At 41.3% G+C, this 19,125-nt stretch overlaps 1 pseudogene; it reads right to left on the bottom strand.

Annotated features, from left to right (window-relative positions):
* Window positions 1–19,125, bottom strand: part of LOC115152675 (formin-2-like) — a 45,793-nt pseudogene that overhangs the window by 23,132 nt on the left and 3,536 nt on the right.

Below are 19,125 nucleotides of genomic sequence, written 5' to 3'. Positions count from 1 at the left end.
CACAGATGAAAGCAGGTTCACACTGAGCACGTGACAGACGTGACAGAGTCTGGAGACACCGTGGAGAACGTTCTGCTGCCTGCAACATCCTCCAGCATGACCGGTTTGGCGGTGGGTCAGTCATGGTGTGGGGTGGCATTTCTTTGGGGGGACCGCACAGTCCTCCATGTGCTCGCCAGAGGTAGCCTGACTGCCATTAGGTACCGAGATGAGATCCTCAGACCCCTTGTGAGACCATATGCTGGTGCGGTTGGCCCTGGGTTCTTCCTAATGCAAGACAATGCTAGACCTCATGTGGCTGGAGTGTGTCAGCAGTTCCTGCAAGAGGAAGGCATTGATGCTATGGACTGGCCCGCCCCTTCCCCAGACCTGAATCCAATTGAGCACATCTGGGACATCATGTCTCGCTCCATCCACCAACGCCACGTTGCACCACAGACTGTCCAGGAGTTGGCGGATGCTTTAGTCCAGGTCTGGGAGGAGATCCCTCAGGAGACCATCCGCCACCTCATCAGGAGCATGCCCAGGCGTTGTAGGGAGGTCATACAGGCACGTGGAGGCCACACACACTACTGAGCCTCATTTTGACTTGTTTTAAGGACATTACATCAAAGTTGGATCAGCCTGTAGTGTGGTTTTCCACTTGAATTTTGAGTGTGACTCCAAATCCAGACCTCCATGGGTTGATAAATTGGATTTCCATTGATTATTTTTGTGTGACTTTGTTGTCAGCACATTCAACTATGTAAAGAAAAAAGTATTTAATAAGATTATTTCTTTCATTCAGATCTAGGATGCGTTGTTTAAGTGTTCCCTTTATTTTTTTGAGCAGTATATATTTGCTGACACCCTACAGTCAAATTTTGGCACCAGTATAGACTAGCGAGCCGTCAGTGATGACGGTTACAACGCCGTAATTATTTAAATTAGGTAAGAGAATAAGATGTTGTGTTGGATTTCTCCCAAACGTAAGGCTTTGCATTTAGGCCAAAAAGTTTATTCATTTTGTGCAGTATTAGTTTAGTGCCTTGTTGCATACATATGCATGTTTTGGAAAATGATTCTGTGTATTTTTATTGTTCTTTTCACTCTGTCATTTAGGTCATTATTGTGGAGTCACCACAATGTTGTTGATCCATCCTCAGTTTTCTCCCATCACAGCCATTGAACTCTGTAGCTGTTTTAAAATGACCAGTGCCCTCATGGTGACATCCCTAAGCAGTTTCCTTCCTGTCCTGCAGCTCAGTTGAGAAGGACGACTGCACCTTTGATGCGTCTGGGTGGTTTAATTATTAACATGACCATGCTTAGAAATATACTCAATGTCAATTGTTTTATTGTTACCCATCTTCCAATCACTGCCCTTCTTTATAAGGCTTTCGAAAAACTCCCTGGTCTTTGTAGTTGATTCTGTGCTTGAAATTCAATACTTGACTGATGTACCTTACAGATGTTGTATGTATGGGTACAGAGGAAGGGGTAGTCATGTCAACCCCTATTATTTCCAACAGTGAGTCTATATAACTTATGTAATTTGTCAAGACAAATTTTACTTCTGAACTAATAACTAATTCACCCCTTTAACAAAGAGGCTGAATACTTATGCAATTACTTTTTAATAAAAAAAACGTATTAAATGGTAAAAATGTGTTTTGAGTTTTCTTTTCACTTTGACACTATGTAGTATTTCGTGTAGATCAATGACAAAAAAATACTATTTAATCTATTTCAAACCCACTTTGTAACGCAACAAAAGATGATAGGCTATTATAAAAAAATATATAGGTTCATTATCTTTTCTACATCGTTTCTATTTGATTTTGGCCGTTTAAGTTTACACTGAAAGCATTTTTTCATCCTCTAAATTTATTTCAACACATTCTCCCGTTGAGATAAGCCTATAGAGAGGACTTATACGATAGACAGACCGTCCCCAGCGTAGATCCTGTAAGCAGTGTTTAGACACACGGATGAGGGATGAATGGCGAGGCAATCAGAGGACTATAACAGGAGGAGAATCCATTCTCATTAAAGTCTGGAGTAGTTCTGCTTTAACAAGGTCGTTTAGACTAAGGAGCAGAGTGACAATAGATTAGAGAAAGACAGAGAGAGAGAGCAGGATAAAAGAGAATACAGTAAACTAAATGAAAGATGGAAACACAGAGACAAAGATAATCATACATCCTTTATACTTCAAAGTCTAGTGATAACCCAATAATGAGGCCTCTCATTTGAGGGTAACACATCAAGCTTATAGTTTTGTGCTTTAATATTAGTTTTTTTTAAAATGTATTTTAAGATTATTATTATTTTTCATTAAGTTTAGTTTCTTCATTTTCAGATCTGATTTACTAGTTGTTATTTTAATAAAAGTTTTATTTAAAAAAATCTATTTCGTTTTAGAATTCTATTTCATTTCAGTTTTAGTGTTAGGGTCAGAATGTAGCCTGTGCGTGGGAGGCTAGGAGACATTTATGATGTGTAGTTTTTGCGATGTCCCTTCTTGCCACGGTGGGGCAGCAATACATAAGTTTTATATATATTTACACACTAAAAGAGCGTTCCCGAGTGGCGCAGCAGTTTAATGCACTGCCTCTCATTGCAAAAGTTGTCATCACAGTCCCTGGTTCAAATCCCGGCTGTGATTGGGAGTCCCATAGGGCGGTGCACAATTGGCCCAGCATCGTCTGGGTTTGGCCGGGGTAGGTCGTCATTGAACATAAGAATTTGTTCTTAACTGACCTACCTAGTTAAATAAAAATGTAAGAGCTGGAATTTCAACCTGTTTTGGTGGAATGGAGTTTTGGCCTGTCAGGAGACATCACCAGGCGGTAAATTAGCTAAGTGACCAATAATAAAAAGAAAGTTCCAAACATCTCTGCAAATAACACATAGTTTTCTGTTTTCCACTCCCCACTCAGACCACTCCCAGACAGTCTTAGCAAAATTCTTGCTTCAGAAATTTCACTTTGCTAAGAAGCAATTTTCTTTACCTTTTTCCAATTTTATTTCAAAACAATGACAGTAATGTACTTAATTGTTACCCTGATGCACAAAGTAAACAGTAGTAGTGGGTCAATTTCCTCAACAACTTTGAACTTCAAGGCTAAACTTCTCAGCTGTTTTGGTGCATAGTTACCAAGTTGTAGCAGCGTGAAACGCACCAGTGCACATGCGTAGATACTCAGTGTGACTGTGTGAGAGCTAAATCAGAGAGGAAGAGGCAAAGCGGTAAATCCTCGCCAAAAATCTGTCTACGTGAGATAAGCGGAACAAGTGGGGATTGAATGTTTTTTTTCACTTTCATTTTGTTCTGCCTGTAGCTTTAGAATCGGTTCCTGTTTAGACGTCTTCGGTCACGTTCACATGGATCAACCAAAAGCTCCCTAATGATTTTTTGACAAATAGTGCCTCCCACTAGCTAGAGACGTCACTACAGACCTGAGTTCAATCCCAGGCTGTGCCGCAGCCGGCTGCGACCTGGAGACCCACGAGGCTGTGCACAATTGGCTCAGTGTCATATGGGTTAGGGGAGGGTTTGGCCGGCCGGGTTGTCCTTGTCCCATCGCGCTCTAGGGACTCCTGTGGCGGGGCGGGCGCATGCACACTGACTCCTGTCGACAGTTGTACAGTGTTTCCTCTGACACATTGGTGCGGCTTCCGGGTTAAGCGAGAAGTGTGTCATGAAGCAGTGCAGCTTGGCAGGGTAGTGTTTCGGTAGTTGCAGCGAAGAGAGACTGTAACTACCAATTGGATATCACTAAATTGGGGGTAAAAAGTACCACAAAAAAAATAGTGAAGTCGATGACCATTATTGGTCATTACCTTTCAAGGTGTGTTGCATTATGGGGATAAATATTGGCTAACTTGCACCTACAGTTGAATTCGGAAATTTACATACACTTAGGTTGGAGTCATTAAAACTCGTTTTTCAACCACTCCACAAATTTCTAGTAAACAAACTCTGTTTTGGCAAGTCGGTAAGGACATCTACTTTGTGCATGACACAAATAATTTTTACAACAATTGTTTACAGATAGATTATTTCACATATAATTAACTTTTTTACAATTCCAGTGGGTCAGAAGTTTACATACACTAAGTTGACTGTGCCTTTAAACAGCTTGGAATATTCCAGAAAATGATATCATGGCTTTAGAAGCTTCTGATAAGCTAATTGACATAATTTGAGTCAATTGGAGGTGTACCTGTGGATGTATTTCAGGGCCTACCTTCAAACTCAGTGGCTCTTTGCTTGACATCATGGGAAAATCTAAATAAATCAGCCAAGACCTCAGAAAAAAATTTGTAGACCTCCACAAGTCTGGTTCATCCTTGGGAGAAATTTCCAAATGCCTGAAGGTACCACGTTCATCTGTACAAACAATAATACCCAAGTATAAACACCATGGGACCACGTAGCCGTCATACCACTCAGGAAGGAGACGCGTTTCGTCTCCTAGAGATTAACGTACTTTGGGGTGAAAAGTGCAAATCAATCCCAGAACAACACCAAAGATCCTTGTGAAGATGCTGGAGGAAACAGGTACAAAAGTATGTATATCCACAGTAAAACGAGTCCCATATTGACATAACCTGAAAGGCCGCTCAGCAAGGAAGAAGCCACTGCTCCAAAACCGCCATAAAAAAGACCGACTACGGTTTGCAACTGCACATGGGGACAAAGATCATACTTTCTGGAGAAATGTCCACCGGTCTGATGAAACAAAAATAGAACTGTTTGGCCATAATGACCATCGTTATGTTTGCAGGAAAAAGGGGGAGGCTTGCATGCCGAAGAATACCATCCCAACCGTGAAGCACGGGGGTGGCAGCATCATGTTGTGGGGGTGCTTTGCTGCAGGAGAGACTGGTGAACTTCACAAAATAGATGGCATCATGAGGGAGGAAAATTATGTTGATATTTTGAAGCAACATCTCAAGACATCAGTCAGGAAGATAAAGCTTGGTCGCAAATGGGTCTTCCAAGTGGACAATGACCCCAAGCATACTTCCAAAGTTCTGGCAAAATGGCTTAAGGACAACAAAGTCAAGATATTGGAATGGCCATCACAAAGCTTTGACCTCAATTGCATAGACAATTTGTGGGCAGAACAGAAAAAGCGTGTGCGAGTAAGGAACCCTACAAACCTGACTCAGTTACACCAGTTCTGTCAGGAGGAATGGGCCAAAATTCACCCAACTTATTGTGGGATGCTAGTGGAAGTCTACCCAAAATGTTTGACCCAAGTTAAACAATTTAAAGGCAATGCTACCAAATACTAGTTGAGTGTATGTAAACTTCTGACCCACTGGGAACGTATTGATAAAAGCTGAAATAAATCATTCTCTACTATTATTCTGACATTTCACATTCTTAAGAAAAGTGGTGATCCTAACTGACCTAAGACAGGGAATTTTTACTAGGATTAAATGTCAGGAATTGTGAGAAACTGAGTTTAAATGTATTTGGCTAAGGTGTATGTAAACTTCCGACCACAACTGTACGAACTTACAAAAATAACATGATCAGCGGTCAAGCTCATCAACAACTTCATCTTGCAGCCATGGCCTGTATTGTGGGAGATTCTATTGCCAACAAATCATTATTATTTTTTTGGTTTGACCCATGGGAATGTGATCAAAGATATGACTGAAACCGGAACCATATTTGCCGCGATTCGTGTATACAGTGGAGAGCAATCCCAAATGGACCCCTAAACCCTACACCCTATGCACTTGTGGAGATCCAAGAGGATTTGACAGGTGTAAGATATATGGTAATAGGTCCACCTTGACCCCTGATAGGCTATGTGGAAGTTTCACCATGTTGCTCATACCATTCAAATCCTCTCAGATGTCCACAAGTTGATAGGGAGTAGGGCTTAGGGGTCCATTTGGGATTCGATGTGGATATATAGAAACTAATGTGATATTTGAGGCTTTCTCCCTCTCTCACTAATGTACACATATACAATGTACACACATATTTCAGTTTGTGAGTATGCGTTATGGGGGTTGGAGACAGAGAGAAATATTTTTTTTATAGACAATGCCAACTCTGCCATGTTGATCTGAGTCTTGCTGTTGAAAACCACAGCAGTGTCTGAATTTTGGCTGTCACAGTTGCATCTCCACCGACTTCACTCCTGGACTTTCGTCTATAGTCAGGCTTACAACTCAAACGCGCCCAATCTCAATGTGACCAGACAGATTCAGGAGTTTGAAAACTCCATAAGAAATAATAACTTGAAAACCTCGTAAAATGTTTGCTAAACATAAAACATGATGGTTTTTATTGTATTTTAGTTTCAGTATAGTTGTTTTTTTTCCAACAAGTTTGTTGATAATTTTATTTCAGTTTATTAAATAGTTTTTTCATGATTAGTTTTCGTTTTAATTTAATTTTAAGTTTACTATAATAACCTTGTAACACATACAGTGCATTCGGAAAGTATTCAGACCCCTTGACTTTTTAGATAATTAAAAGAAATTCCCTCATCAATCTACACACAATACCCCGTAATGACAAAGCAAAAACAAGATTTTATACATTTTTGCAAATGTATAAAAAATGTAAAACTGAAATATTACACTTACATAAGTATTCAGACCCTTTACTCAGTACTTTGTTGAAGCACCTTTGGCAGCGATTACAGCGTTGAGTCTTCTTGGGTATACAGGCACACCTGTATTTGGGGAGTTTCTCCCATTAATCTCTGCAGATCCTCTCAAGCTCTGTCAGGTTGGATTTGGAGCATTGCTGCACAGCTATTTTCAGGTCTCTCCAGATATGTTTGATCGGGTTCAAGTTCGGGCTCTGGCTGGGCCACTCAAGAACATTCAGAGACTTGAACCTAAGCCACTCCAGTATTGTCTTGGCTGTGCGCTTAGGATCGTTGTTCTGTTGGAAGGTGAACCTTCACCCCATTCTGAGGTCCTGAGCACTCTGGAGCAGGTTTTTCCTCAAGGATCTTTCCCTCAATCTTGACTAGTCTCCCAGTCCCTGCTGGTGAAAAACATCCCCACAGCATGATGCTGCCACCACCATGCTTCACCATAGAGATGGTGCCAGGTTTCCTCCAGACATGACGCTTGGTATTCAGGCCAAAGAGTTCCATCTTGGTTTCATTAGACCAGGGAATCTTGTTTCTCAAGGTCCGAGAGTCCTTTAGTTGCCTTTTTGCAAACTCCAAGCGGGCTGTCATGTGCCTTTTACTGAGGAGTGGCTTCAACCTGGCCACTCTACATAAAGGCCTAATTGGTGGCATGCTGCAGAGATGGTTGTCCTTCTCGAAGGTTCTCCCATCTTCACAGAGGAACTCTGGAGCTCTGTCAGAGTGACCATCGGGTTCTTGGTCACCTCCCTGACCAAGGCCCTTGTTGGTGGTTCCAAACTTCCTCCATTTAAGAATGATGGAGGCCCCTGTGTTCTTGGGGACCTTCAATGCTGCAGAAATGTTTTGGTACCCTCCCCCGATCTGTGCCTCGACACAATCCTGTCTCGGAGCTCTAGGGACAATTCCTTCGACCTCATGGCTTGGTTTTTGCTCTGACATGCACTGTCAACTGTGGGACCTTATACAGACAGGTGTGTGCCTTTCCAAATCATGTCCAATGAATTGAATTTAGCACAGGTGGACTCCAATCAAGTTGTAGAAACAGGATGCACATGAGCTCAATTTTGAGTCTCAGAGCAAAGGGTCTAAAAACGTATGTATACTGTATAAGATATTTCTGTACATTTGCAAAAATGTCTAAAATGGGTTAATTTTGGAGCATTGTGTGTAGATTGAATAAGACTGTAACATAACAAAATATGGAAAAAGTCAACAGGTCTGAATACTTTCCTAATGCACTATATGCATCAAAAATGTAGAGAGGTTGGGGCCTCCTGAGTGGCGCAATGGTCTAATGCATCACAGCAGATCCAGGTTCGATCCCATGCTGTGTCGCAGCCGGTCGCGACTGGGAGACTCATGAGGCGGCACTCAATTGTCCCAGCGTCGTCCAGGTTAGGGGAGGTTTTGGCAGGCCGGGCTCAATGCACACTGACATGGTCGCCAGGTGTACCGTGTTTCCTCCGACACATTGGTGCGGCTGGCTTCTGGGTTAACCTGTTGAGGCTAGGGGGCAGTATTTTCACGGCCAGATAAAAACGTACCCGATTTAAACTGGTTACTACTCTTGCCCAGAAATGAGAATATGCATATAATTAGTAGATTTGGATAGACAACACTATGAAGTTTCTAAAACTGTTTGAATGGTGTCTGTGAGTATAATAGAACTCATATGGCAGGCCAAAACCTGAGAAGATTCCATGCAGGAAGTGCCCTGTCTGACAATTTGTTGTCCTTCTGTGGCATCTCTACCAAAAATACAGCATCTGTGCTGTTACGTGACACTTTCTAAGGCTTCCATTGGCTCTCTAACACGTTCAGAAAGCAGAATGACGTGTCTCCTGTCTCTGGGCAAAGTACAGCAGCAGAGTTTGTAAGTGGCCTGCCTGGGGAATGTGAGACTGGAGATGCGCATTCACGAGACTTCTCCATTTTTTTCTTTCAGTCTTTGAATGAATACAACGTTGTCCAGTTGGAATATTATCGCTATTTTCCGAGAAAAATAGCATAAAAATTGATTTTAAACAGCGTTTGACATGCTTCTAAGTACGGTAATGGAATATTTTGATTTTTTTGTCACAAAATGCGCTCGCGCATTACCCTTCGGATAGTGACCTGAACGCATGAACAAAACGGAGGTATTTGGATATAACTATGGATTATTTGGAGCCAAAACAACATTTGTTGTTGAAGTAGAAGTCCTGGGAGTGCATTCTGACGAAGAACAGCAAAGGTAATCCAATTTTTCTAATAGTAATTCTGAGTTTAGGTTGTCCCAAACTTGGTGGGTGTCAAATTAGCTAGCCTGTGATGGCCGAGCTATGTACTCAGAATATTGCAAAATGTGTTTTCGCCGAAAAGCTATTTTAAAATCTGACATAGCGTTTGTATAAAGGAGTTCTGTATATAATTCTTAAAATAATTGTTATGTATTTTGTCAACGTTTATCATGAGTAATTTAGTAAATTCACCGGAAGTTTTCGGTGGGTATGCTAGTTCTGAACATCACATGCTAATGTACAAATCTGTTTTTTGATATAAATATGAACTTGATTGAACAAAACATGCATGTATTGTATAACATAATGTCCTAGGAGTGTCATCTGATGAAGATCATCAAAGGTTAGTGCTGCATTTAGCTGTGGTTTTGGTTTTTGTGACATATATGCTTGCTTTGAAAATGGCTGTGTGATTATTTTTGGCAGGGTACTCTCCTGACATAATCTAATGTTTTGCTTTCGCTGTAAAGCCTTTTTGAAATCGGACAACGTGGTTAGATTAACGAGAGTCTTATCTTTAAAATGATGTAAAATAGTCATATGTTTGAGAAATTGAAGTTATAGCATTTTTGAGGTATTTGTATTTTGTGCAACGCAATTCCACTGGCTGTTGACTAGGCCCAGAGAGGTTAAGCGAGCAGTGTGTCAAGAAGTAAAGCAGTGCTGCTTGGCGGGGTCATGTTTCGGAGGACGCACGGCTCTTGACCTTCGGCTATCCCGAGTCCGTATGGGAGTTGCAGTGATGGGACAACACTGTAACAACTAATTGGGTAGAAAAAGGAGTAAAACATTTAAAAACAATAATATATATATATATATATATATATATATAGTGTGGAGAGGTCAATGCATTGTCCGAGAAACTTGAGTTGCGGAAACTACCTGGGCAAAACTGCTTGCAATGATTTCACGATGCTGTGTTGAGTGAGGTGGGTTGAGGTGGAGCATCACCACTCACCATTCTGGATGTCCTTCATGTTCAAGTGGATGCTGGACATGAGGATCCCCACGTTCTGTTCAACAGTGTTCAACAGCTTCACCACCTGAGAGAGAGAGAGAATAGAGAGCAAAGAGAGAGAACAGAGAAGGGAAAGAGGATCAAGCTTTAGAATAAGTCCAAAACAGGCCAAAACTGAATCTCTATCTCCCTTTATCTTTTCATTTTATTGGAAATGATTTGTTGCCACTTATCCCACAAATATTATGCAAATTATAAACTTGTCTAGTCGAATTAATGATTGTCAATTTTCCCTTCTAGTTCAGTTCTCCACATATATCATATTTTCGATGAGGGGATCTAGAATTTGTAGATCTTAGAGACATCTCGACTTATTTATCACTTGAACCCGTCACGCTGATAATGCAGTTCATATGGAGATAAGTAGGAAAGCATTTCACAAATATTTCCCACTAAATATACAGTAGTATACGTTCATTGTGCTCTTTTTTCTGTGATTAGCTGTTCATCAAATTACGTTTTACACAAACCACAAATTGCAGGTTGGGTATCAATGGCAAGACATTTGAGTATTTAAAAGTCAAATGTCACAACAACAATGTGAGAATAGATTGACAGATCACAAATATCTTAAGTTAACTGCTTAAAATTGTGGAGTCTCTAAATATTGTTTATCTTGTACAATAATTATCCATCATCACTCACTTTTACTATATGTCACTATATTGTGCCAAGTAAATCATACATACATTTACAACTGCTGATGAAGTTTCAATATATATTTAAATATATATTAATAAACCAACACCCAACAGCCATGGACAGTATCATGTACAGTACAGATGTTCGATCTTAATTTGACCAGTTTATCACAACATGAAAATAATCCTGCCGCAACAGGACATGTGCATCTGAATTAATATGTGGATTATAATTCATTGAAATTTTTTTAGGGGTTGATTTTTATTTAGGACAAATCAAGTCTGACATTTTAAATTGGAAATTACAAACTTTAGACGCCTTTATAACCTAGAATACACTACAAGTGTGCATTTCCTGCTGTTCAGGACAATTGTCTGTGACAACAGAGTGATTCAATTAAGATAGTACACCTGTATGGTTTACAGTAGATTCTCCCTGTGACCACAGTCAGGCTGCGTATGCAGAGTGACTGCTGGGTAATAAGGTTGTGTGGTGAGTGTAGATAGTAAACCCCAGCCTCAGGCATACCACTTTGATGTGCTCCAGATCACACAACCCACAGTGGAGATAAAAAAATAAATAATTGAACATGGAGTCAGTTACATCACTGAACTCCTGCCTATATATTTAGCTAAATAGTTTCCAAACACACTGTGGACATAACATAATTTAATTTCAATGCTAAAAGACACACAGCATGAGCAATTATAGGTGCATAATGGTGGTACTACACTGCAGATAATATTGTCTGATGAGTTCATAGTGAAGTTCATTATATCACATTGTATATAATTTTTACAGGATCTACAGAATAACTTCCCCTGGAGAATATAATAACACTTTAATCATAAACTGTTTTATTAATTTACAGTAAATTGACCATTCAAAAACGTTTTCCTTACAGTGGGGGAAAAAAGTACTTGGATCCCCAGCTGATTTTGTACGTTTGCCCACTTACAAAGAAATGATCAGTCTATAATTTTAATAGTAGGTTTATTTGAACAGTGAGAGACAGAATAACAACAAAAAAATCCAGAAAAACACATGTCAAAAATGTTATAAAATTATTTGCATTTTAATGAGGGAAATAAGTATTTGACCCCTCTGCATAACATGACTTAGTACTTGGTGGCAAAACCCCTGTTGGCAATCAGAGAGGTCAGACGTTTCTTGTAGTTGGCCACCAGGTTTGCACACATCTCAGGAGGGATTTTGTCCCACTCCTCTTTGCAGATCTTCTCCAAGTCATTAAGGTTTCGAGGCTGACATTTGGCAACTCGAACCTTCAGCTCCCTCCACAGATTTTCTATTGGATTAAGGTCTGGAGACTGGCTAGGCCAATCCAAGACCTTAATGTGCTTCTTCTTGAGCCACTCCTTTGTTGCCTTGGCTGTGTGTTTTGGGTCATTGTCATGCTGGAATACCCATCCACGGCCCATTTTCAATGCCCTGGCTGAGGGAAGTACATGGCCCCGTCCATCGTCCCTTTGATGCGGTGAAGTTGTCCTGTCCCCTTAGCAGAAAAACACCCCCAAAGCATAATGTTTCCACCTCCATGTTTGACGGTGGAGATGGTGTTCTTGGGGTCATAGGCAGAATTCCTCCTCCTCCAAACACGGCGAGTTGAGTTGATGCCAAAGAGCTCTATTTTGGTCTCATCTGACCACAACACTTTCACCAGTTGTCCTCTGAGTCATTCAGATGTTCATTGGCAAACTTGAGACGGGCATGTATATGTATTCTTGAGCAGGGGGACCTTGCGGGCGCTGCAGGATTTCAGTCCTTCACGGCATAGTGTGTTACCAATTGTTATCTTGGTGACTATGGTCCCAGCTGCCTTGAGATCATTGACAAGATCCTCCCGTGTTGTTCTGGGCTGATTCTTCACCGTTCTCATGATCATTGCCACCCCACGAGGTGAGATCTTGCATGGAACCCCAGGCCGAGGGATATTGACAGTTCTTTTGTGTTTCTTCCATTTGTGAATAATCGCACCAAATGTTGTCACCTTCTCACCAAGCTGCTTGGCGATGGTCTTGTAGCCCATTCCAGCCTTGTGTAGGTCTACAATCTTGTCCCTGACATCCTTGGAGAGCTCTTTGGTCTTGGCAATGGTGGAGAGTTTGGAATCTGATTGATTGATTGCTTCTGTGGACAGGTGTCTTTTTTACAGGTAACAAGCTGCGGTTAGGAGCACTCCCTTTAAGAGTGTGCTCCTAATCTCAGCTCGTTACCTGTATAAAAGCACCTGGGAGCCAGAAATCTTTCTGATTGAGAGGGGGTCAAATACTTATTTCCCTCATTAAAATGCAAATCAATTTATAACATTTCTGACATGGGTTTTTCTGGATATTTTTGTTGTTATTCTGCCTCTCACTGTTCAAATAAACCTACCATTAAAATTATAGACTGATCCTTTCTTTGTCAGTGGGCAAACGTACAAAATCAGCAGGGGATCAAATACTTTTTTCCCCCACTGTACGTGAATATGGTTCGATTGATAATAGTAAAAATAAAAAGGATTTCAGTTTTCATACAAACCACGTGCAGAATTTGAATCCCTGGTTTAAAAAGATCTTTATTTACATCTTTTGATATTTTATTTATGTCATGAGTCAATCATTCCAATAATACGGTGTTTTCATTGTTGGTCAACACCGATTTCTACGAAACCCACAAAGCTCTGCATAACATGCCAGAGGGCAAATTTGGTCTCCATTAGACCATACAAGAGAATAAATTATAACAAAACAACATTTGTTAATGTGAAAAAGTACTCAGAGGCAGAAGAGAAACAGACTTCTGATAATGCAACTAAAACTTAAGGCCTGAGTACAGTATTCTTTCTCTACAGTTTCACATCTAACATTAAGCATAACAAAGTGGGCTAATAAAGTGTAAAGTCGCCAGTCCACTCTGATATGTAGGCACATATTCACCCACAACAAAGGGAGAAGGTCTGAAAGGGCAGGAAGATGATAACAACGCATATGTTGAACAAGACATGCTGTTTATCCAGTACAATCTGGGACATGAGAAGATATACTGTAAGAGACAGGTTTAGCATTTTCGAGTAATGCATACAAATGCTTTACAAATGTTATCACATTATTACCATAAATGATTGTTCATATCAAAGTGATGAATGTTGTATGGTCGGTTGGTTGATTGAATCCACCCATATGACCAAAGTATGTGGACACCTGCTCGTCGAACATCTAATTCCAAAATCTTGGGCATTAATATGGAGTTGGTCCCCTCTTTGCTTCTATAACAGCCTCCACTCCTCTGGGAAGGCTTCCCACTAGATGTTAGAACATTGCTGTTGGGACTTGCTTCTATTCAGCCACAAGAGCATCGGTGAGGTTGGGCACTGATGTTGGGCGATTAGGCAATAGGCGTTCCAATTCATCCCAAAGGTGTTCGATGGGGTTAAGATCAGGGCTCTGTGCAGGCCAGTCAAGCTCTTCCACAACAATCTTGACAAACTATTTCTGTATCTTCCGACCCCTCCTGTCTCAGCCTCCAGTATTTATGCTGCAATAGTTTGTGTCGGGGGGCTAGGGTCAGTCTGTTATATTTGGAGTATTTCTCCTGTCTATCCGGTGTCCTGTGTGAATTTAAGTATGCTCTCTAATTCTTTCTTTCTTTCTTTCTTTCTTTCTTTCTTTCTTTCTTTCTTTCTTTCTTTCTTTCTTTCTTTCGGAGAACCTGAGCCCTAGGAACATGCCTTCAGGACTACCTGGCCTTCTGACTCCTTGCTGTCCCCGAGCCACCTGGTCTTGCTGCTGCTTCAGTTTCAACAGTTCTGCCTGTGGCTATGGAACCCTGACCTGTTCACCGGTCGTGCTACCTTTCCCAGACCTGCTGTTTTAAACTCTCTAGAGACAGCAGGAGCAGTAGAGTACCTCTGAATGATTGGCTATGAAAGGCCAATTGGCCAATTTACTCCTGAGGTGCTGACCTGTTGCACCCTCTACAACCACTGTGATTATTATTATTTGACCCTGCTAGTCATCTATGAACATTTGAACATCTTGGCCATGTTCTGTTTTAATCTCCACCCGGCACAGCCAGAAGAGGACTGGCCACCCCTCATAGCCTGGTTCCTCTCTAGGTTTCTTCCTAGGTTTTGGCCTTTCTAGGGAGTTTTTCCTAGCCACCGTGCTTCTACACCTGCAATGCTTGCTGTTTTGGGTTTTAAGCTGGGTTTCTGTACAGCACTTTGTGACATCAGCTGATGTAAGAAGGGCTTTATAAATACATTTCATTGATTGATTGATTGTGTGGACATCGCTTTGTGCACGGAGGCATTGTCATGCTGAAACAGGAAAGGGCCTTCCCCAAGCTGTTGCCACAAAGTTAGAAGGACAGAATCATCTAGAATGTCATTGTATGCTGTGTTAAGATTACCATTCACTGGAACTAAGGGGCCTAGCCCGAACCATGAAAAACCAGCACCAGACCCTTATTCCTCCTCCACCAAACTTTACAGTTGGCACTATGCATACGGGCAGGTAGCGTTCCCCTGGCTTCCGCCAAACTCAAATTTGTCCATTGGACTGCCAGATGGTGAAGCGTGATTCATCACTCCAGAGAACATGTTTCCACTGCTCCAGAGTCCAATGGCGGTGACTTTACACCACTCCAGCTGACGTTTGGCGTTGCGCATGGTGATCTTAGGCTTGAAACCCATTTGATGAAGCTCCGTCAGCACAAGAACGAACAGTTCTTGTGCTGACGTTGCTTCCAGAAGCAGTTTGGAACTCAATAGTGAGTGTTGCAACAGAGGACGGAATATTGTTACGCGCTTCAGCACTTGGCAGTCCCTTTCTGTGAGCTTGTGTGGCATACCACTTCATGGCTGAGCCAATGTTGCTCCTAGACATTCCACTTCACAATAACAGCACTTACAGTCGACTGGGGACACTCAAGCTGAGCAGAAATTTTCCAAACAGACTTATTGGAAAAGTGGCATCCTATGACGGTGTCACATTGAAAGTCACTGAGCTCTTCAGTAAGGCCCTCCTACTGCCAATGATTGTCTATGGAGATTGAATGGCTGTGTGCTTGATTTTATACACCTGTCAGCAACGGGTGTGGCTAAAATAATTTGAATGGGTGTACACATGCACTACCGGTCAAAAGTTTTAGAACACCTACTCATTCAAGAGTTGTTCTTTATCTTTACTGTTTTCACATTGTAGAATAATAGTGAAGACATCAAAACTACGAAATAACACATATGGAATCATGTAGCAACCAAAAACGTGTAAAACAAATCAAAAGTAGCCACTTTGCCTTGATGACAGCTTTGCACACTCTTGGCATTCTCTCAACCAGCTTCATGAGGTAGTCAACTGGAATGCATTTTCAATTAACAGGTGTGTCTCGTTAACCTGTTTGGGCTAGGGGGCAGTATTGAGAATTTTGGAAAAAATATGTGCCCATTTTTAACTGCCTCCTACACCAACTCAGAAGCTAGAATATGCATATTATTGTTCAGGTTTGGATAGAAAACACCCTAAAGTTTCTAAAACTGTTTGAATGGTGTCTGTGAGTATAACAGAACTCCTATGGCAGGCAAAAACCTGACAAGGTTTCATGCAGGAAGTGGCCTGTCTGACAAGGAGTCGTGCGTCTTGCATCTGTTTATTGAAAAGTAAGGATCTTAGCTGTAACGTGACAATTCCCAGGGCTCCAATAGGCTCTCAGAACCCGCGAAAAACCTGAAGGTTGACGAGGCAGCCTCAGGCTGAAACACATTATCGCCTTTGGTAAGTGGCGGATCAGAGGACCATTGAATGAGGCGCGTGCACGATTCGCCCCCGTGGAGAAATTTAATTCGGCTGTTTAGGCTCATTGCAGATTCCCGGTCGGAATATTATCGCTTTTCTACGAGATAAATGGCATAAAAATTATAAAATGTAGACATTTTTTGTCACGCCAATGCGCCATGCGCGAGACCGTGATGTAGCATTCTGATAGTGTCTAGAACTCACGAACAAAACGTCGCTGTTTGGATATAACGATGGATTATTTGGGACCAAACCTACATTTGTTATTGAAGTAGAAGTCCTGGCAGTGTATTCTGACGAAGAACAAGCAAGGTAAGAACATTTTTCTTATAGGAAATGTGATTTTGGTGGAGGCTGACCTGGGTGGGTGTCTAAATAGCTAGCCCTGTGATGCCGGGCTATGTACTTAGATTATTGCAAAATGTGCTTCATCCGAAAAGCTATTTTAAAATCGGACATATCGAGTGCATAGAGGAGTAATGTATCTATAATTCTTAAAATAATTGCTATGCTTTTTGTGAACGTTTATCGTGAGTAATTTAGCAAACTGTTAGTAAATTCCCCGGAAGTTTGCAGGGGGTATGCTTTTTCTGAACGTCACATGCTAATGTAAAAAGCTGGTTTTTGATATAAATATGAACTTGATTGAACAGACATGCATGTATTGTATAACATAATGTCCTAGGTGTGTCATCTGATGAAGATCATAAAAGGTTAGTGCTGCATTTAGCTGTGGTTTGGGTTTATGTGACATGATATGCTAGCTTGAAAAATGGGTGTCTGATTATTTCTGGCTGGGTACTCTCCTGACATAATCTAATGTTTTGCTTTCGTTGTAAAGCCTTTTTGAAATCGGACAGTGTGGTTAGATTAACGAGATTCTTGTCTTTAAATAGCTGTAAAATAGTCATATGTTTGAGAAATTGAAGTAATAGTATTTCAAACGATTCAAAAATCGCGCCACTGGATTGAAGTGGCTGTTACGTAGGTGGGACGAATTCGTCCCACATGCGCCAGAGAGGTTAAAAGTTAATTTGTGGAGTTTCTTTCCTTCTTAATGCGTTTGAGCCAATCAGTTGTGTTGTGACAAGGTAAGGGGGTATACAGAAGATAGCCCAATTTGGTAAAAGACCAAGTCCATATTATGGCAAAAACAGCTCAAATAAGCAAAGAGAAATGACAGTCCATCATCACTTTAAGACATGAAGGTCAGTCAATCTGGAAAATATCAAGAACTTTGAACGTTTCTTCATTCGCAAAATCCATCAAGTGCTATGATGAAACTGGCTCTAAGGACCGCCACAGCAATGGAAGACCCAGAGTTACTTCTGATTCAGAGGATAAGTTCATTAGAGTTAACTGCACATCAGAAATTGCAGCCCAAATAAATGCTTCACAGAGTTCAAGTAACAGATATGTCTTAACATCAACTTTTCAGAGGAGACTGTGAATCAGGCCTTCGTGGTCGAATTGTTGCAAAGAAACCACTACTGAAGGACACCAATAAAAATAAGAGACTTGTTTGGGCCAAGAAACACGAGCAATGTACATTAGACCGATAGAAATTTGTCCTTTGTTCTGGAGTCCAAATTGGAGATTTTTGGTTCCAACCGCCGTGTCTTTGTGAGATGTGATGTGGATGAATGGATGATCTCCGCATGTGTATTTCCCACCGTAAAGCATGGAGGAGGAGGTTTTATGGTGTGGGGATGCTTTGCTGGCGACACTGTCTGTGATTTATTTGGAATTCAAGACATTATTAACCAGCATGGCTACCACAGCATTCTGCTGCGATATGCCATCCCATCTGGTTTGGGCTTAGTGGGACTGTAATTTGTTTTTCAATTGGACAATGATGCAACACACCTCCAGGCTGTATAAAGGCTATTTTACCAAAAAGAGGGAGTGGTGGAGTGCTGCATCAGATGACTTGGCCTCCACAATTCCCCGACCTCAACCAAATTGAGATGGTTTGGGATGAGTCAGACCGCAGAGTGTAGGAAAAGCAGCCAACAAGTGCTCAGCATATGTGGGAACTCCTTCAAAGCTGTTGGAAAAGCATTGCAGGTGAAGCTGGTTGAGAGAATGCCAAGAGTGTGAAAAGTTGTCATCAAGGCAAAGGGTGGCTATTTGAAGAATCTCAAATATAAAATATATTTTAATTTGTTTAACACATTTCTGGTTACTACATGATTTCATATGTGTTATTTCATAGTTTTGAGGTTTTCACTATTATTCAACAATGTAGAAAATAGTACAAATAAAGAAAACCCTTGAATGAGTAGGTGTTCTTTGTAAACTGCTCAAAAAAATAAAGGGTACACTTAAACAACACAATGCAACTCCAAGTCAATCACACTTCTGTGAAATCAAACTGTCCTGTTAGGAAGCAACACTGATTGACAATAAATTTCACATGCTGTTGTGCAAATGGTATAGACAACAGGTGGAAATTATAGGCAATTAGCAAGACACCCCCAATAAAGGAGTGGTTCTGCAGGTGGTAACCACAGACCACTTCTCAGTTCCTATGCTTCCTGGCTGATGTGTTGGTCACTTTTGAATGCTGGCGGTGCTTTCACTGTAGTGGTAACATGAGACGGAGTCTACAACCCATACAAGTGGCTCAGGTAGTGCAGCTCATCCAGGATGGCACATCAATGCGAGCTGTGGCAAGAAGGTTTGCTGTGTCTGTCAGCGTAGTGTTCAGAGCATGGAGGCGCTACCAGGAGACAGGCCAGTACATCAGGAGATGTGGAGGAGGCCGT

This window comes from Salmo trutta, chromosome 18 (genome assembly GCF_901001165.1).
Source record: "Salmo trutta chromosome 18, fSalTru1.1, whole genome shotgun sequence".
Classification (NCBI taxonomy): domain Eukaryota; kingdom Metazoa; phylum Chordata; class Actinopteri; order Salmoniformes; family Salmonidae; genus Salmo; species Salmo trutta.
The sequence above is the reverse complement of the archived record's forward strand: the minus strand, read 5'-3'. Positions and strand labels throughout refer to the sequence as shown.